Here is a 17,515-nt window from a genome sequence, read left to right as displayed (position 1 = left end):
TGCCACACAGTATACCTCTACACTGTGCCACACAGTATACCTTTACACTGTGCCACACAATATACAGTATACCGCTACACTGTGCCACACAATATACAGTATACCGCTATAAGCACCATTGTTTTGTGGTGGTGGACAGAAAATAATCTGGAAGTGCCCCTCCCGAGACCAGGCTCTGACTGCTAGGGGGGGTCTGCTGAGCTAACGGATGCCCCCTATGGCAGCAGCACCACCATAGCCCCATATATGGCTAAAAAACTATTGCTGGGGGGGGAGGTGACACCATTTTCTACCGCACCGGGTGACACCAGCCCTAGCAACCAGGCCACTGGCTCCACCTGCTTCATTCATAAAGTGGGAGGAGCAGGCGCGTGACGTCAGTGAGTTGCGCTGCCGCCCGGCCTGCTACTGAGCTTGTGAGTACAGAGAGCTCAGAGGGAGAGGATCGCAGAGGATTTCAAGTTGTTCACATATGAATATTAGTATTACAGTGAGCGGGGCCTGGTGTAATAGAATACAGTATACCTCTACACTGTGCCACACAATATACAGTATACCGCTACACTGTGCCACACAATATACAGTATACCGCTACACTGTGCCACACACTATACAGTATACCGCTACACTGTGCCACACACTATACAGTATACCGCTACACTGTGCCACACAATATACAGTATACCGCTACACTGTGCCACACAATATACAGTATACCGCTACACTGTGCCACACAATATAGAGTATACCACTACACTGTGCCACACAATATACAGTATACCGCTAAACTGTGTAGTCTGTTCTATAAGCACCATTGTTTTGTAGTGGTGGACAGAAAATAATCTGGAAGTGCCCCTACCGAGACCAGGCTCTGACTGCTAGGGGGGGTCTGCTGAGCTAACGGATGCCCCCTATGGCAGCAGCACCACCATAGCCCCATATATGGCTAAAAAATTATTCCTGATGGGGGTGACACCATTTTCTACCGCACCGGGTGACACCAGCCCTAGCAACCAGGCCACTGGCTCCGCCTGCTTCATTCATAAAGTGGGAGGAGCAGGCGCGTGACGTCAGTGAGTTGCGCTGCCGCCCGGCCTGCTACTGAGCTTGTGAGTACAGAGAGCTCAGAAGGAGAGGATCGCAGAGGATTTCAAGTTGCTCACATATGAATATTAGTATTACAGTGAGCGGGGCCTGGTGTAATAGAATACAGTATACCGCTACACTGTGCCCCACAATATACAGTATACCGCTACACTGTGCCCCACAATATACAGTATACCGCTACACTGTGCCCCACAATATACAGTATACCGCTACACTGTGCCCCACAATATACAGTATACCGCTACACTGTGCCACACAATATACAGTATACCGCTACACTGTGCCACACAATATACAGTATACCGCTACACTGTGCCACACAATATACAGTGTACCGCTACACTGTGCCACACAATATACAGTGTACCGCTACACTGTGCCACACAATATACAGTGTACCGCTTCACTGTGCCACACAATATACAGTGTACCTCTACACTGTGCCCCACAATATACAGTATACCTCTACACTGTGCCCCACAATATACAGTATGCCACACAATATACATTTTACCTCTGCACTGTGCCACACAATATACAGTATACCTCTGCACTGTGCCCCACAATATACAGTATACCTCTGCACTGTGCCCCACAGTATACAGTATACCTCTGCACTGTGCCCCACAGTATACAGTATACCTCTGCACTGTGCCCCACAGTATACAGTATACCTCTACACTGTGCCCCACAGTATACCGCTACACTGTGTAGTCTGTTCTATAAGCACCATTGTTTTGTGGTGGTGGACAGAAAATAATCTGGAAGTGCCCCTCCCGAGACCAGGCTCTGACTGCTAGGGGGGGTCTGCTGAGCTAACGGATGCCCCCTATGGCAGCAGCACCACCATAGCCCCATATATGGCTAAAAAATTATTGCTGGGGGGGAGGGTGACACCATTTTCTACCGCACCGGGTGACACCAGCCCTAGCAACCAGGCCACTGGCTCCGCCTGCTTCATTCATAAAGTGGGAGGAGCAGGCGCATGACGTCAGTGAGTTGCGCTGCCGCCCGGCCTGCTACTGAGCTTGTGAGTACAGAGAGCTCAGAGGGAGAGGATCGCAGAGGATTTCAAGTTGTTTACATATGAATATTAGTATTGTCCTTACCTCTGGGCAGCCTGGCACACATGAGCGACTACATGCTGCAGTGCCTGTGCAACGACAGCAGAGTTGCCCACATTTTAACGTGTGCGGACTACTGGGTTGCCACCCTGCTGGATCCCCGGTACAAAGACAATGTGCCCACCTTACTTCCTGCACTGGAGCGTGATGGGAAGATGCGCGAGTACAAGCGCACATTGGTAGACGCGCTACTTAGAGCATTCCCAAATGTCACAGGGGAACAAGTGGAAGCCCAAGGCGAAGGCAGAGAAGGAGCAAGAGTTCGTCAATGCAGCTGTGTCACGGCCAGCTCCTCTGAGGGCAGGGTTAGCATGGCAGAGATGTGGAAAAGTTTTGTCACCACGCCACAGCTAACTGCACCACCACCTGATACGGAACGTGTTAGCAGGAGGCAACATTTCACTAACATGGTGGAACAGTACGTGTGCACACCCCTCCACGTACTGACTGATGGTTTGGCCCCATTCAACTTCTGGGTCTCCAAATTGTCCACGTGGCCAGAGCTAGCCTTTTATGCCTTGGAGGTGCTGGCCTGCCCGGCGGCCAGCGTTTTGTCTGAACGTGTATTCAGCATGGCAGGGGGCGTCATTACAGACAAACGCAGCCGCCTGTCTACAGCCAATGTGGACAATCTGACGTTCATAAAAATGAACCAAGCATGGATCCCACAGTACCTGTCCATCCCTTGTGCAGATTAGACATTTATAACTACCTCCCCTTAACCATATATTATTGTACTCCAGGGCACTTCCTCATTCAATCCTTTTTTTATTTTCATTTTACTATTATATTGCGGGGCAACCCAAAGTTGAGTGAACCTCTCCTCTGTCTGGGTGCCGGGGCCTAAAAATATCTGACAGCGGCCTGTTCCAGTGGTGGGTGATGTGAAGCCTGATTCTCTGCTATGACTTGAAGCCTGATTCTCTGTTATGACTTGAAGCCTGATTCTCTGCTATGACTTGAAGCCTGATTCTCTGCTATGGGACCTCTCTCCTCTGTCTGGGTGCCGGGGCCTAAATATCTGACAATGGCCTGTTCCAGTGGTGGGTGACGTGAAGCCTGATTCTCTGCTATGATATGAAGCCTGATTCTCTGCTATGACATGAAGCCTGATTCTCTGCTATGACATGAAGCCTGATTCTCTGCTATGACATGAAGCCTGATTCTCTGCTATGACATGAAGCCTGATTCTCTGCTATAACATGAAGCCTGATTCTCTGCTATGACATGAAGCCTGATTCTCTGCTATGACTTGAAGCCTGATTCTCTGCTATGACTTGAAGCCTGATTCTCTGCTATGACTTGAAGCCTGATTCTCTGCTATGACTTGAAGCCTGATTCTCTGCTATGACTTGAAGCCTGATTCTCTGCTATGACTTGAAGCCTGATTCTCTGCTATGACATGAAGCCTGATTCTCTGCTATGGGACCTCTCTCCTCTGTCTGGGTGCCGGGGCCTAAATATCTGACAATGGCCTGTTCCAGTGGTGTGTGACGTGAAGCCTGATTCTCTGCTATGACATGAAGCCTGATTCTCTGGCATGAGACCTCTCTCCAATTGATATTGGTTAATTTTTATTTATTTTATTTTATTTCATTTCCCTATCCACATTTGTTTGCAGGGGATTTACCTACATTTTGCTGCCTTTTGCAGCCCTCTAACCCTTTCCTGGGCTATTTTACAGCCTTTTTAGTGCCAAAAAGTTCGGGTCCCCATTGACTTCAATGGGGTTCGGGTTCGGGGCGAAGTTCGGGTCGAGTTCGGATCTCGAACCTGAACATTTCCGGGAAGTTTGGCTGAACTTCTCGAACCCGAACATCCAGGTGTTCGCTCAACTCTACTTGGGGTGTCTTCTTTCCAAAATGGGGTCACATGTGGGGTATTTATACTGCCCTGGCATTTTAGGGGCCCTAAAGCGTGAGAAGTCTGGAATCCAAATGTCTAAAAATGCCCTCCTAAAAGGAATTTGGACCCCTTTGCGCATCTAGGCTGCAAAAAAGTGTCACACATGTCGTATTGCCGTACTCAGGAGAAGTTGGGCAATGTGTTTTGGGGTGTCATTTTACATATACCCATGCTGGGTGAGATAAATATCTCGGTCAATTGCCAACTTTGTATAAAAAAATGGGAAAAGTTGTCTTTTGCCGAGATATTTCTCTCACCCAGCATGGGGTATATGTAAAAAGACACCTCAAAACACATTGCCCAACTTCTCCTGAGTACGGCGATACCACATGTGTGACACTTTTTTGCAGCCTAGGTGGGCAAAGGGGCCCACATTCCAAAGAGCACCTTTAGGATTTCACAGGGCATTTTTTACACATTTTGATTTCAAACTACTTCCCACACATTAGGGCCCCTAAAATGCCAGAGCAGTATAACTACCCCACAAGTGACCTTATTTTGGAAAGAAGACACCCCAATGTATTTCGTGATGGGCATAGTGAGTTCATGGAAGTTTTTATTTTTTGTCACAAGTTAGTGGAATATGAGACTCTGTAAGGAAAAAAATGAAAAATCATCATTTTCCGCTAACTTGTGACAAAAAATAAAAAGTTCTATGAACTCACTATGCCCATCAGCGAATACCTTAGGGTGTCTACTTTCCGAAATGGGGGTTTTGTGGGGTCTTTCTACTGTCTGGGCATTGTAGAACCTCAGGAAACATGACAGGTGCTCAGAAAGTCAGAGCTGCTTCAAAAAGCGGAAATTCATATTTTTGTACCATAGTTTGTAAACGCTATAACTTTTACCCAAACCATTTTTTTTTTACCCCAAATTTTTTTTTTATCAAAGACATGTAGAACAATAAATTTAGAGAAAAATTTATATATAGATGTCTTTTTTTTGAAAAATTTTACAACTGAAAGTGAAAAATGAAATTTTTTTGCATGTAGTTCGGACATGTCAGTAGTTTATTTATTTTGATAAGGATGTACGTTAGATCACCAGATGGTATATAAGGAAATATATGAGGGACAAGGTAGGGGAAAGAAAAAGCCAAATAATAAAGGGTTACTTTAAATCAGCTCTTCTCATATAAATATATGAGATTTTAAATGTAAGGGCTAATCTGTAGGGTATGCCATATGTAGGGGATTTGAAGGATTAGGGATTTGGGGAGGTTATGTACTCTATATGTGATGCAAATATATGTGGGTACTCCTCCAAACAGCAGAGGAATAGTACCAAAAAAAAAAAAGAAATTGACAGTGTCAGTCCTTCTGAATCTAGAACCGTCAAGGTTGGGGAAAGGGGTGGAGACGAGTTTGTGGTTTAAATTAGACGCCGCTAAGTCTACCTCATTAACTCATGGGGTAGTAGTAGTACTTGTGAGGTTCTTACTCATAAAATGGGGGGATAATTATGCCCAGAGGCAGATATCAATCAGTTAACCATAAAAAACTGTGAATGCACTGATAACCTTATCAATACCTGTTTAAAACAAAGTCGGAAGTTTCAGGTTGTCCCCTGGAGGGTATCCCCAGAATCCTGATGACCCCAGACATGCTAATAATAAGAAAGACCTCTAAGTTGAGGAATTGTTAAATGATAAGACTTATAACATTAGTGAACATTGGAAAGTGAGATCTTCTTCCAAATTACATTGAGTATTAAGCAAAAAATTCTCGTTCTCTATACCACCATTATGTGAATGAGCTTTTCTCATTTAAACATAAATACAACTATCCAGTATAGATGTAGCTGTATCTAAAGATAATCAAAGCAACAGACAGAGCTACATATACATGTTTAGATCATATACACTGCTCAAAAAAATAAAGGGTACACTTAAACAACACAATGTAACTCCAAGTCAATCACACTTCTGTGAAATCAAACTGTCCACTTAGGAAGCAACACTGAGTGACAATCAATTTCACATGCTGTTGTGCAAATGGGATAGACAACAGGTGGAAATTATAGGCAATTAGCAAGACACCCCCAATAAAGGAGTAGTTCTGCAGGTGGTGATCACAGACCACTTCTCAGTTCCTATGCTTCCTGGCTGATGTTTTGGTCACTTTTGAATGCTGGCGGTGCTTTCACTCTAGTGGTAGCATGAGACGGAGTCTACAACCCTGTGTGGGTTAGGTAGTGCAGCTTATCCAGGATGGCACATCAATGCGAGCTGTGGCAAGAAGGTTTGCTGTGTCTGTCAGCGTAGTGTCCAGAGCATGGAGGCGCTACCAGGAGACAGGCCAGTACATCAGGAGACGTGGAGGAGGCCGTAGGAGGGCAACAACCCAGCAGCAGGACTGCTACCTCCGCCTTTGTGCAAGGAGGAACAGGAGGAGCACTGCCAGAGCCCTGTAAAATGACCTCCAGCAGGCCACAAATGTGCATGTGTCTGCTCAAACGGTCAGAAACAGACTCCATGAGGGTGATATGAGGGCCCGACGTCCACAGGTAGGGGTTGTGCTTACAGCCCAACACCATGCAGGACGTTTGGCATTTGCCAGAGAACACTAAGATTGGCAAATTCGCCACTGGCGCCCTGTGCTCTTCACAGATGAAAGCAGGTTCACACTGAGCACGTGACAGACGTGACAGACGTGACAGAGTCTTGAGACGCCGTGGAGAACGTTCTGCTGCCTGCAACATCCTCCAGCATGACCGGTTTGGCATTGGGTCAGTAATGGTGTGGGGTGGCATTTCTTTGGAGGGCCGCACAGCCCTCCATGTGCTCACCAGAGGTAGCCTGACTGCCATAGGTACCGAGATGAGATCCTCAGACCCCTTGTGAGACCATATGCTGGTGCTGTTGCCCCTGGGTTCCTCCTAATGCAAGACAATGCTAGACCTCATGTGGCTGGAGTGTGTCAGCAGTTCCTGCAAGACGAAGGCATTGATGCTATGGACTGGCCCGCCCGTTCCCCAGACCTGAATCCAATTGAGCACATCTGGGACATCATGTCTCGCTCTATCCACCAACAGACTGTCCAGGAGTTGGCAGATGCTTTAGTCCAGGTCTGGGAGGAGATCCCTCAGGAGACTGTCCGCCACCTCATCAGGAGCATGCACAGGCGTTGTAGGGAGGTCATACAGGCACGTAGAGGCCACACACACTACTGAGCCTCATTTTGACTTGTTTTAAGGACATTACATAAAAGTTGGATCAGCCTGTAGTGTGTTTTTCCACTTTAATTTTGAGGGTGACTCCAAATCCAGACCCTCCATGGGTTGAAAAATTTGATTTCATGTTGGTACTTGCATCCCTGGATCCGATGAAAGCTGTAATGGCACCGGACGGGGTTAAAAGCAGAGTGTGCTTGGCTTGCATGCTGACCTGCATTCCCTGGACTTTGTGTGGCTGTCATGGCCCATAAACAGGTAGGAACTAGTGTTAGGGACCACTCAAATGAGACGACCTTGACGCGGTGAGTGGCTTATTACGCTTTGGCCAAAATGTACACCAATGTCTCATCCAGCATGGAGGCAGGGCAGAGTGCTGGATGTAGTGTGCGATCACATTTGCATTTTCCGTTTGCATATGTATTTCGCCATAGTGATATGCACCTACATACGGGTTGTGCTGACTCAACCCCCCACAAGTTTTTAATATGTTGTCTAAGGTCTTCTTGTTCCTGTAAGGATTCCTCCTCTGAATCTGAAGCATATCTTGCTTCATTTTGATATTTGTCAAGTACCTTAGATGTCCTTTCCTGGACAAATTCCGGGGCATTCGGACTGAGCTTTTGGGTCCTAGAAGCACTTGGGGTTCTTTTAGGAGTCCTGGAGGTTTTCCCACCATCCAATAGATTCCTGGGCTTGCCCATTGTTTTGGAGGTAATATTACTCAGTATGTAGATAGATTAATAAGAGTTATGTCAATATGGATAAATCAGATTATTAATCTTGCGCAAAAATACTGACAAATCAACTCTTCTGGGAATATATAGGTTTCTTGGAGCAGACAAGTTTACATGGTAATCAAATGAGCATAATGTATTCTGGGCAGGTCCCCCTAATTAGTACATTTAGCACATGGTGTAGGTTAGATTGAACTAATATGACTACTGAAAATACTCTAAATAGTATAAGGAGGAGAGTAACTTATGAACTTGAATTTTGCAGAAAAGGATGCGTCCCCTTTAAATTTTGTGCAAATTATGTTGGTGCAGAGCTCTTCACTGACTGTCTCCTCTGCCGTTTATTTTAACTCCAGTCCGCGGTCTGGCCCACCGTGTTCTTCAGGGCTAATTTTTATGGCACTTGAGTGGTATTGAATGTCCAGTCAGTGTAGCGCAGCGGCACCTTTATTCTACTGGCCGGCGGCTCTTATTTTAACAGAGCTTCCCAGCGGTGGTAGGCAAAGTAAAATAAGCGTCTGTGTGTCAACGCTATGTGATCTCTTCTGATGTGCTTTTAATGTTCCACTCGTCAGCTGAAGCAGTGCTATGGAGACTTTCGCTTCAAGAACTTATACAACAGAGCGATTTGAACAGCGCGCCTTTCTCTGCGCCGGCGGATTGATTGTTTGCTCCATTGAACGCTACTATCACTGTGAAGGCGAAATCCGATTGCTGCACTTGCGAACAGCAAGTGCAGCAATCGGATTTCGCCTTCACAGTGATAGTAGCGTTCAATGGAGCAAACAATAGTCCCACCAAGACCTTTTATTTAGCTGCCGTTTTTATATGTGTCGGCCCACGGCACTTACCGCTCCCTTGTTATCTTGGGAGTTGGTTCCAGAAGTTGTATATTATTCGCACTCTTCTCAAATCAGCCGCGACTCACGGCCGGAACTTCTTTCGCCGGTATCTGTTGAAGTCAGACCCCGGGGATGTAAGCGCCGTTATTCCGCAGGTTTCTTTTCCTGGTAGCGTCCCTACTCAGTAAGGCAACGTAGGCACAGTGGATCGCTGATGTTTTCGGCGGCGAAAATCACATGTAGCCGCGGGGCACGGCTCTTGAGACCCGGTTGAGCGCTCAAATAAAGTCTGGCGCTTACAATGGTGTAGTAGGCCGCAACTTCTCATCGTCTCAATTTTTCAAAAGGATGTTATCCTGATGTTCCAGGCAGTGTCTTGAATCTAGATATAAGGTTTTCCGGGCAAGTACATCCAATTTTGCTGAGTTATAACAGCTTAAAATCAAACTCTCTCCAGAGCTCTTTCAAGCTGCGTCCATCCAGCTCTGCAGCTAGCTCCGCCCCTCGAATCTGTGGTGTTCTGTATACAATGCTGTACTACATCATAAAAGATTGTATTGCAGATTCCAATGCTTCTGGGCCCTCTATAGTGTCTATAATCTGTGGCGTTCTGTAGTTCATAGTGTAATTCATCGGAAAACCATGTCTGTATGGCAGATTCCAGTAATCTGGGCCTAATAGAGTGTCTAGAATCTTCGGTGTTCTGTTTTAGGGAAGGGGAGGATCAAGCTGGTCCCCCCCTACCACCTGAGGGACAGGGATCCAATGCAGAAAGAGGAAAGGCGCAAATGAATGAGAAATGCATTGTCAACCTGACGAATAAGGTACTGACAGCCTGTGAATTAGAGATCCTGTCAAGGGGTCTTTCTTTTGTACCTACGGTAAATTTGAATACATTCTCGTGGGTGAAAGACTTAAGTCTTTTTACACGCAAATTACGTTGGCACAAGTTTTATAAAAACAACGATAGGGAGGAATGTACACAACTGGGTATCCCATTAGACTGTCTAGACAAGAAAACTCAGCAATTGACATCTTCTCCAGACTGGTTATTCAGGATCTGGAAAAGATCAGACCAAAGCAAGTACCGCGGTAAAATCTTACTAAACAGGAAAGAGAGGCCCTTACTGAACTACAAAAAGACAACAGCATTATTGTGAAACCCGCCGATAAGGGGGGTAATATTGCATTATGGACCACACTATGTATAATGGAATGTGCGAAGGCCTTCTCAATGATGCTGGATGTTATGGTCGATTACGGGACGATCCCTCGAACAAATTCATAGAAGAATTAGATCAAATTCTCCTGCAAGCATTTGAAGATAAATTAATCAGATGAGCTTAAGTTTATGACTCCCAAAAATCCTCAGATACCAACTTTCTACGCACTCCCGAAAATCGATAAGGGGGTGGATCCGCTGAAAGGGAGACCCATAGTATATGGGGTTGATTCCCTCTCTCAAAATACAAGTATCTACAGTGGGATGCGAAAGTTTGGGCAACCTTGTTAATTGTTATGATTTTCCTGTATAAATCGTTGGTTACCATAAAAAATGTCAGTTAAATATATCATCATATAGGAGACACACACAGTGATATTTGAGAAGTTAAATTAAGTTTATTGGATTTACAGAAAGTGTGCTATAATTGTTTAAACAAAATTAGGCAGGTGCATAAATTTGGGCACTGTTGTCATTTTATTGATTCCAAAACCTTTAGAACTAATTATTGGAACTCAAATTGGCTTGGTAAGCTCAGTGACCCCTGACCTACATACACAGGTGAATCCAATTATGAGAGAGTATTTAAGGGGGTCAATTGTAAGTTTCCCTCCTCTTTTAATTTTCTCTGAAGAGTAGCAACATGGGGGTCTCAAAACAACTCTCAAATGACCTGAAGACAAAGATTGTTCACCATCATGGTTTAGAGGAAGGATACAGAAAGCTGTCTCAGAAATTTCAGCTGTCTATTTCCACATTTAGGAACATATTGAGGAAATGGAAGACCACAGGCTCAGTTCAAGTTAGGGCTCGAAGTGGCAGACCAGGAAAAATCTCTGATAGACAGAAGCGACGAATGGTGAGAACAGTCAGTCAACCCACAGACCAGCACCAAAGACCTACAATATCATCTTGCTGCAGATGGAGTCACTGTGCATCATTCAACCATTCGGCGCACTTTACACAAGGAGTTGCTGTATGCGAGAGTGATGCAGAGGAAGTCTTTTCTCCGCCCACAGCACAAAAAGTGCCGCTTGAGGTGGGCTAAAGCACATTTGGAGAAGCCAGCTTCATTTTGGAATAAGGTGCTGTGGACTGATGAAACTAAAATTGAGTTATTTGGCCATAACAAGGGGCGTTATGCATGGAGGAAAAAGAACACAGCATTCCAAGAAAAACAGCTGCTACCTACAGTAAAATATGGTGGTGGTTCCATCATGCTGTGGAGCTGTGTGGCCAGTGCAGAGACTGGTTTCCAGAATCTGCTGATACTGAGTGGAATCCATGCGTCCCTCATCTTTGACAAGATTCCCAATGTCCAGGAATCAGTGACAAAGCTGAAGCTGCGCCAGGGCTGGATCTTTCAACAAGACAACAACCCTAAACACTGCTCAAAATCCACTAAAGTATTTATGCAGAGGAACAAGTACAACGTTCTGGAATGGCCCTCTCAGTCCCCAGACCTGAATATAATTGAAAATCTGTGGTATGACTTAAAGAGAGCTGTCCATGCTCGGAAGCCATCAAACCTGAATGAACTAAAGATGTTTTGTAAAAAGGAATGGTCCAAAATACCTTCACCCAGAATTCAGACTCTCATTGGAACCTACAGGAAGCGTTTAGAGGCTGTAATTTCTGCAAAAGGAGGATCTACTAAATATTGATTTCATTTCTTTTTTGTGGTGCCCAAATTTATGCACCTGCCTAATTTTGTTTAAACAATTATAGCACACTTTCTGTAAATCCAATAAACTTCATTTCACTTCTCAACTATCACTGTGTGTGTCTCCTATATGATATATTTAACTGACATTTTTTATCGTAACAACCAACGATTTATACAGGAAAATCATGATGATTAACAAGGTTGCCCAAACTTTCGCATCCCACTGTATATTAACCAGGTCTTGAGACCATTCGTCTCAGCGTTGCCCTCGTACATAAGGGATACGAGTGATCTCCTTTTGCGAATCCAGGATACTGCTGTAGAGGAAAATACTTTTTTGGCCTCTATCGATGTGGAGGCCCTCTACAGCAGTATACCTCATGAATGGGGTGTCAAGGCAGTCGAGTGCTTTTTAATGACTAGGGGCATCCAGTTTAGGGCCCATAATTCCTTCATGATCTCCATCCTTAGATTTGTTTTAACACACAATTTCTTCCTGTTTAAAAATGTGTTTTACCACCAGCTCAGGGGCACCGCGATGGGTAGTCCTTGTGCACCGACCTACGCAAATTTGCTCCTGGACCAACTTGTATTCAGCGATGTGGAGGAACCCTGGACCACCCACATTACCTTCTGGGGAAGGTATATTGACGATATCTTTCTCCTGTGGGATGGTCCAGAGGTTGCCTTTAAGTCGTTTGTCACATCGCTGATTAACAATCCTATAGGCTTGAGATTTACCTATGAAATTAATACTAGGGAGATCTCATTTCTAGATATCAAAATCTCTAAAAGGAATGGACTACTGTGTACTGAAACATTTAGGAAGCCAACGGCTACTAATAGCCTTTTACACTGGGGTAGCTTCCATCCGAACCCAGTAAAAAGAGGCATTCCGAAGGACCAGTACATCCGGATTAGAAGGAACTGCACTGATACCCCTACATTCATGACACAGTCCAGGGACCTAAGGGATAGATTCTTAAATAGAGGCTATCCGGATGAAACATTAAAAAAGGCCTTTAGACACTCCCTTACTCATGATAGAGAAGATTTTCTGCACCCCCACAAAAAGGACAAAACACAGGACCAGACTATAAGGGTCATCGGGACCTACGATGATTCGCATGAGAGAATCTTCGAAATCCTGAGAAGACACTGGGATATTCTCTGAACAGACAGACCTTGTGGATGTGCTCCCATCCAAACCAGGGATTACCTTTTAGGAGGGGGAAATCGATTAGCGATCTCCTGGTACACAGTCTCTACACGACACCAAAAACTTTTGGAACCTGGTTGGATAGGAGACCGTTGGGAACATTTAAATGTAGTGGATGCATAGCATGTCCATTTATCACTACATCTAAAACCTTTAAAAGTATCACAACATGTAGAACTTTTGAGATAAGGGATTTTGCTAATTGTAGGAGTTGCGGAGTGGTTTACTTGATAACATGCTCATGTCCCATGAATTATGTGGGCAAGACTAAGAGGGATCTGAGGAGGAGAGTGGGAGAGCACTTAGGAGATATTAGACATAGACGAGACAAACCGATGGCGAATCATGTACTTGAGTTCCATGCGTGCGATCCAAGATCCCTGGGATTCCAAATTATCGACATTATTCCTCCCTCTCCACGTAAGGGAGATTGGGATAAAAAGATCTTACAGAAGGAATGCCAGTGGATATATAGATTAAAAACGTACAGTCCATATGGCCTTAACGAACAATTATCGTTTAGCTGTTTCCTTTGAAATAGGTGCTCTCCCGTTCTCACTCACTCCTCCCTCTTAAAGGTCTTTCCATCACAATCCTCACACTGTTTCAGATTGCCCACTTGGACACGACTACAATGTTTTCAATAGTGCCCACTTGACCACTACTATTATTTCCCTATAATTATGGCTTGTCAAGGGCTTATACTCCTTTGTTTCTGTATTTGCCCACTCTGACACGACTACTAAATCATAATGTCCACGTTCTGGGGGCCCTCCCTTTCTGGGGTGGCTCCCCCCTCTTCTCTCCAAATAAACCAACCACCAATGGTGACTTTATTGGTATCATAAATCCTGTCATCATTTAAAATATCGGATCAAAAGTGATCCTCTAATGTATATAATGTTGCCAGAATGGGGTGTATTTTGTAATTAAATTTTCCCCATGGATGGCCGAAAAAAATGCCCTGTCTGGTGTGACCCAGCCTAAGTTTAAATAATTATAATCCTCATTGTTTCCTGGCTAGACCTTTCCCCCCCCCCCCCCCCCAGATTAATTGGTTTTCTATTCCTCCCTCTAATAAGATCGATCCTGACTGAAATATTATATAAAAGAGGAATATCATACTATAAGTATCGATATTTCCTATTATTAAAATAGTGGGATGACTGGAAGCTGCATGCATTGCTTTCTTAAACCTCATAATCTCATTGTGGAACGCAATTTGCGTTCCAGAGCAACTTCCGGTTATCGGAGCAGCACTATGTACGTCACTTCCGGTACGCCACTTCCGGTTTAATAAATCACTTCATGCTCAGAAAGTCAGAGCTGCTTCAAAAAGCGGAAATTCACATTTTTGTACCATAGTTTGTAAACGCTATAACTTTTACCCAAACATTTTTTTTTTTATAAAAGACATATAGAACAATAAATTTAGAGAAAAATTTATATATAGAAGTCGTTTTTTAAAAAAAATTCACAACTGAAAGTGAAAAATGTCATTTTGTTGCAAAAATGTAGTTAAATTTCGATTTAATAACAAAAGTAAAAATAGCAGCAGTAATGAAATACCACCAAATGAAAGTGTCACGACTGTGACTGAACCAGACAGGTCTGGGAGGAGAAGGTCACAGCGATTTGCTTCTCGCGATAGCTTGTGAGTTTGCTCCGTGGTTCAGGGTATGTCATCCGTGTTTTGCCTTGTGAACCTTTTTGTCCTGACTGGGAGTTTGTAGGCATCCTTCTCAGGTGAGTCCTGTCTGCCACTCCCAGCTACTATATTAATTTCAGTTTCACTTGCAGTCATTGCCAGATATAGTCCTTACTTCCAGTGCTATTCTGACCTTTGAAGGAGATCGTTTGACGGTGTTGCTGTGGAGCTCTTGTCCGGCGTGGACTGTCGTGTTAGGGATCGCCTTCTCTGCTCGTGACTGGATAAGTCTATCTCTGCTATAGATTGTTTGTTTGTTGCTATCTTCCCCTGTTGTTCTCCTAGACGTGAGTGATGGTGACTAGTGCTCCCATCGGCCTTTCCCCAGTCTAGTCTTGTTAGGGTGACTGAGGGTTTAGGCATCCTGCTCGCCGCACGGGTTCACACCCCGTCTAGGGTATCAGGGCAGACAGGTGCCAGCTTAGGGTTAGTCAGGGGTGGCCATTCTATTTCCCATCCGTAGATTAGGGTCCCCCTTCCCCTCCGTCTGGTGCGACACAACTGCTGCTGGGATAGCGGTCGTGACAGAAAGCTCTATTAGTGAGAAGAAAAGGAGGTAAAATTCATTTGGGTGGTAAGTTGCATGACCGAGCAATAAACGGTGAAAGTAGAGTACTGCAGAAGTGTAAAAAGTGGCCTGGTCATTAAGGGTGTTTAAGCTAGGGGGGCTGAGGTGGTTAAATAAATGCAGAACTTGTCCTCTTTTAGATGGGATGTTCAACCCATTAGAGTTAAGAGACACAATGTAGTTCGGACATGTCAGTAGTTTATTTATTTTGATAAGGATGTGCGTTAGATCACCAGATGGTATATAAGGAAATATATGAGGGACAAGGTAGGGGAAAGAAAAAAGCCAAAAAATAAAGGGTTACTTTAAATCAGTGTCACTACCAGAGCTTTGAGATGTTCTCACAGCTCTGTTTCTCCACCCCTGTGATGATGTCACTACCAGAGCTTGGAGGAGTTCTCACTGCTCTGTTTCTCCGCCCCTGGGATGAGGTCATTACTTTCTGTTTCCTTCCTTCCAGCTGTTCCTCCTATGTTTGATTTCTCTGTCTTTAAATCACCCCTCCTCCTTTTGTAGAGTGTGGATTATATTTCTCATTTGAGTTGTAGCTCTTGCTTGAGTATCTTCACTTGTATGCTATCTTTTCACTGGACCTTTGTTCTGCTGCAGCAAGTACTCCGGATATTGCCACCTGTCTTTGGATCCGTCTTCTCTGCTGCCGCAGCACCTTCAGCTAAGTGTGCAGACATTGTAGTGTATCTGTTTGTTTTCTGACCGGATCCGAGGCGACCACGGTTCCCTCCATATACTGAGCAGGGCACCGGTGGCCGTGCCCCTTCCACTATTGTAGGGGTTACAGTGGTCATCAGTCTTAGGTACGCGGGCATGCCTCGTTCCACCATTAGGATCCGGGTATGTGCTTAGCAGCATAGGGAAAGCTTTGAGGGTCTGACAGGGGTCACCCTTTATCCTCCCTAGTTTGGGTCCGGTCAGTGGCTCTATTTTCTGTGTATGCTCTAGTTGCTCACTTACAGCCGTGACATTCAGCTCTTCTCATATAAATATGAGATTTTAAATGTAAGGGCTAATCTGTATGGTATGCCATATGTAGGGGATTTGAAGGATTAGGGATTTGGGGAGGTTATGTACTCTATATGTGATGCAAATATGTGTGGGTACTCCTCCAAACAGCAGAGGAATAGTACCAAAAAAAAAGAAATTGACAGTGTCAGTCCTTCTGAATCTAGAGGGACTGAGTTTATACCACACTTACAGTGTGGAACCTCAAGGTTGGGGGGGGGGGGGGGGAGAGAGACGGGTTTGTGGTTTAAATTAGATGCCGCTAAGTCTACCTCATTAACTCATGGGGAAGTAGCGGTACCTGTGAGGTTCTTACTCATAAAATGGGGGGGATAATTATGCCCAGAGGCAGATATCAATCAGTTAACCATAAAAAACTGTGAATGCACTGATAACCTTATCAATACCTGTTTAAAACAATATCGGGGGTTTCAGGTTGTCCCCTGGAGGGTATCCTCAGAATCCTGATGACCCCAGACATGCTGATAATAAGAAAGACCTCTAAGTTGAGGAATTGTTAAATGATAAGACTTATAACATTAGTGAACATTGGAAAGTGAGATCTTCTTCCAAATTACATAGAGTATTTAGCAAAAAATTCTCGTTCTCTATACCACCATTATGTGAATGAGCTTTTCTCATTTAAACATAAATACAACTATCCAGTATAGATGTAGCTGTATCTAAAGATAATCAAAGCAACAGACAGAGCTACATATACATGTTTAGATCATATATTTATATATGAATTGCGAAAAAAGGATGTCACTAGAGTTGAGCGAACACCTGGATGTTCGGGTTCGAGAAGTTCGGCCGAACTTCCCGGAAATGTTCGGGATCCGAACCCGAACTGAACTTCGTCCCGAACCCGAACCCCATTGAACTCAATGGGGACCCAAACTTTTGGGCACTAAAAAGGCTGTAAAACAGCCCAGGAAAGAGCTAGAGGGCTGCAAAAGGCAGCAACATGTAGGTAAATCCCCTGCAAACAAATGTGGATAGGGAAATGAATTAAAATTAAAATAAAAAAAATAAAAATGACCCAATATCAATTGGACAGAGGTCCCATAGCAGAGAATCTGGCTTCACGTCAGCAGAGAATCAGTCTCTTCATGCCATAGCAGAGAATCTGGCTTCATGTCAGCGCAGAATCAGTCTTCATGTCATAGCAGAGAATCAGGCTTCACGTCACCCACCACTGGAACAGGCCACTGTCACATATTTAG

The sequence above is a fragment of the Bufo bufo genome, chromosome 5, assembly GCF_905171765.1.
Source record: "Bufo bufo chromosome 5, aBufBuf1.1, whole genome shotgun sequence".
NCBI classification, from domain to species: domain Eukaryota; kingdom Metazoa; phylum Chordata; class Amphibia; order Anura; family Bufonidae; genus Bufo; species Bufo bufo.
The sequence above is the reverse complement of the archived record's forward strand: the minus strand, read 5'-3'. Positions refer to the sequence as shown.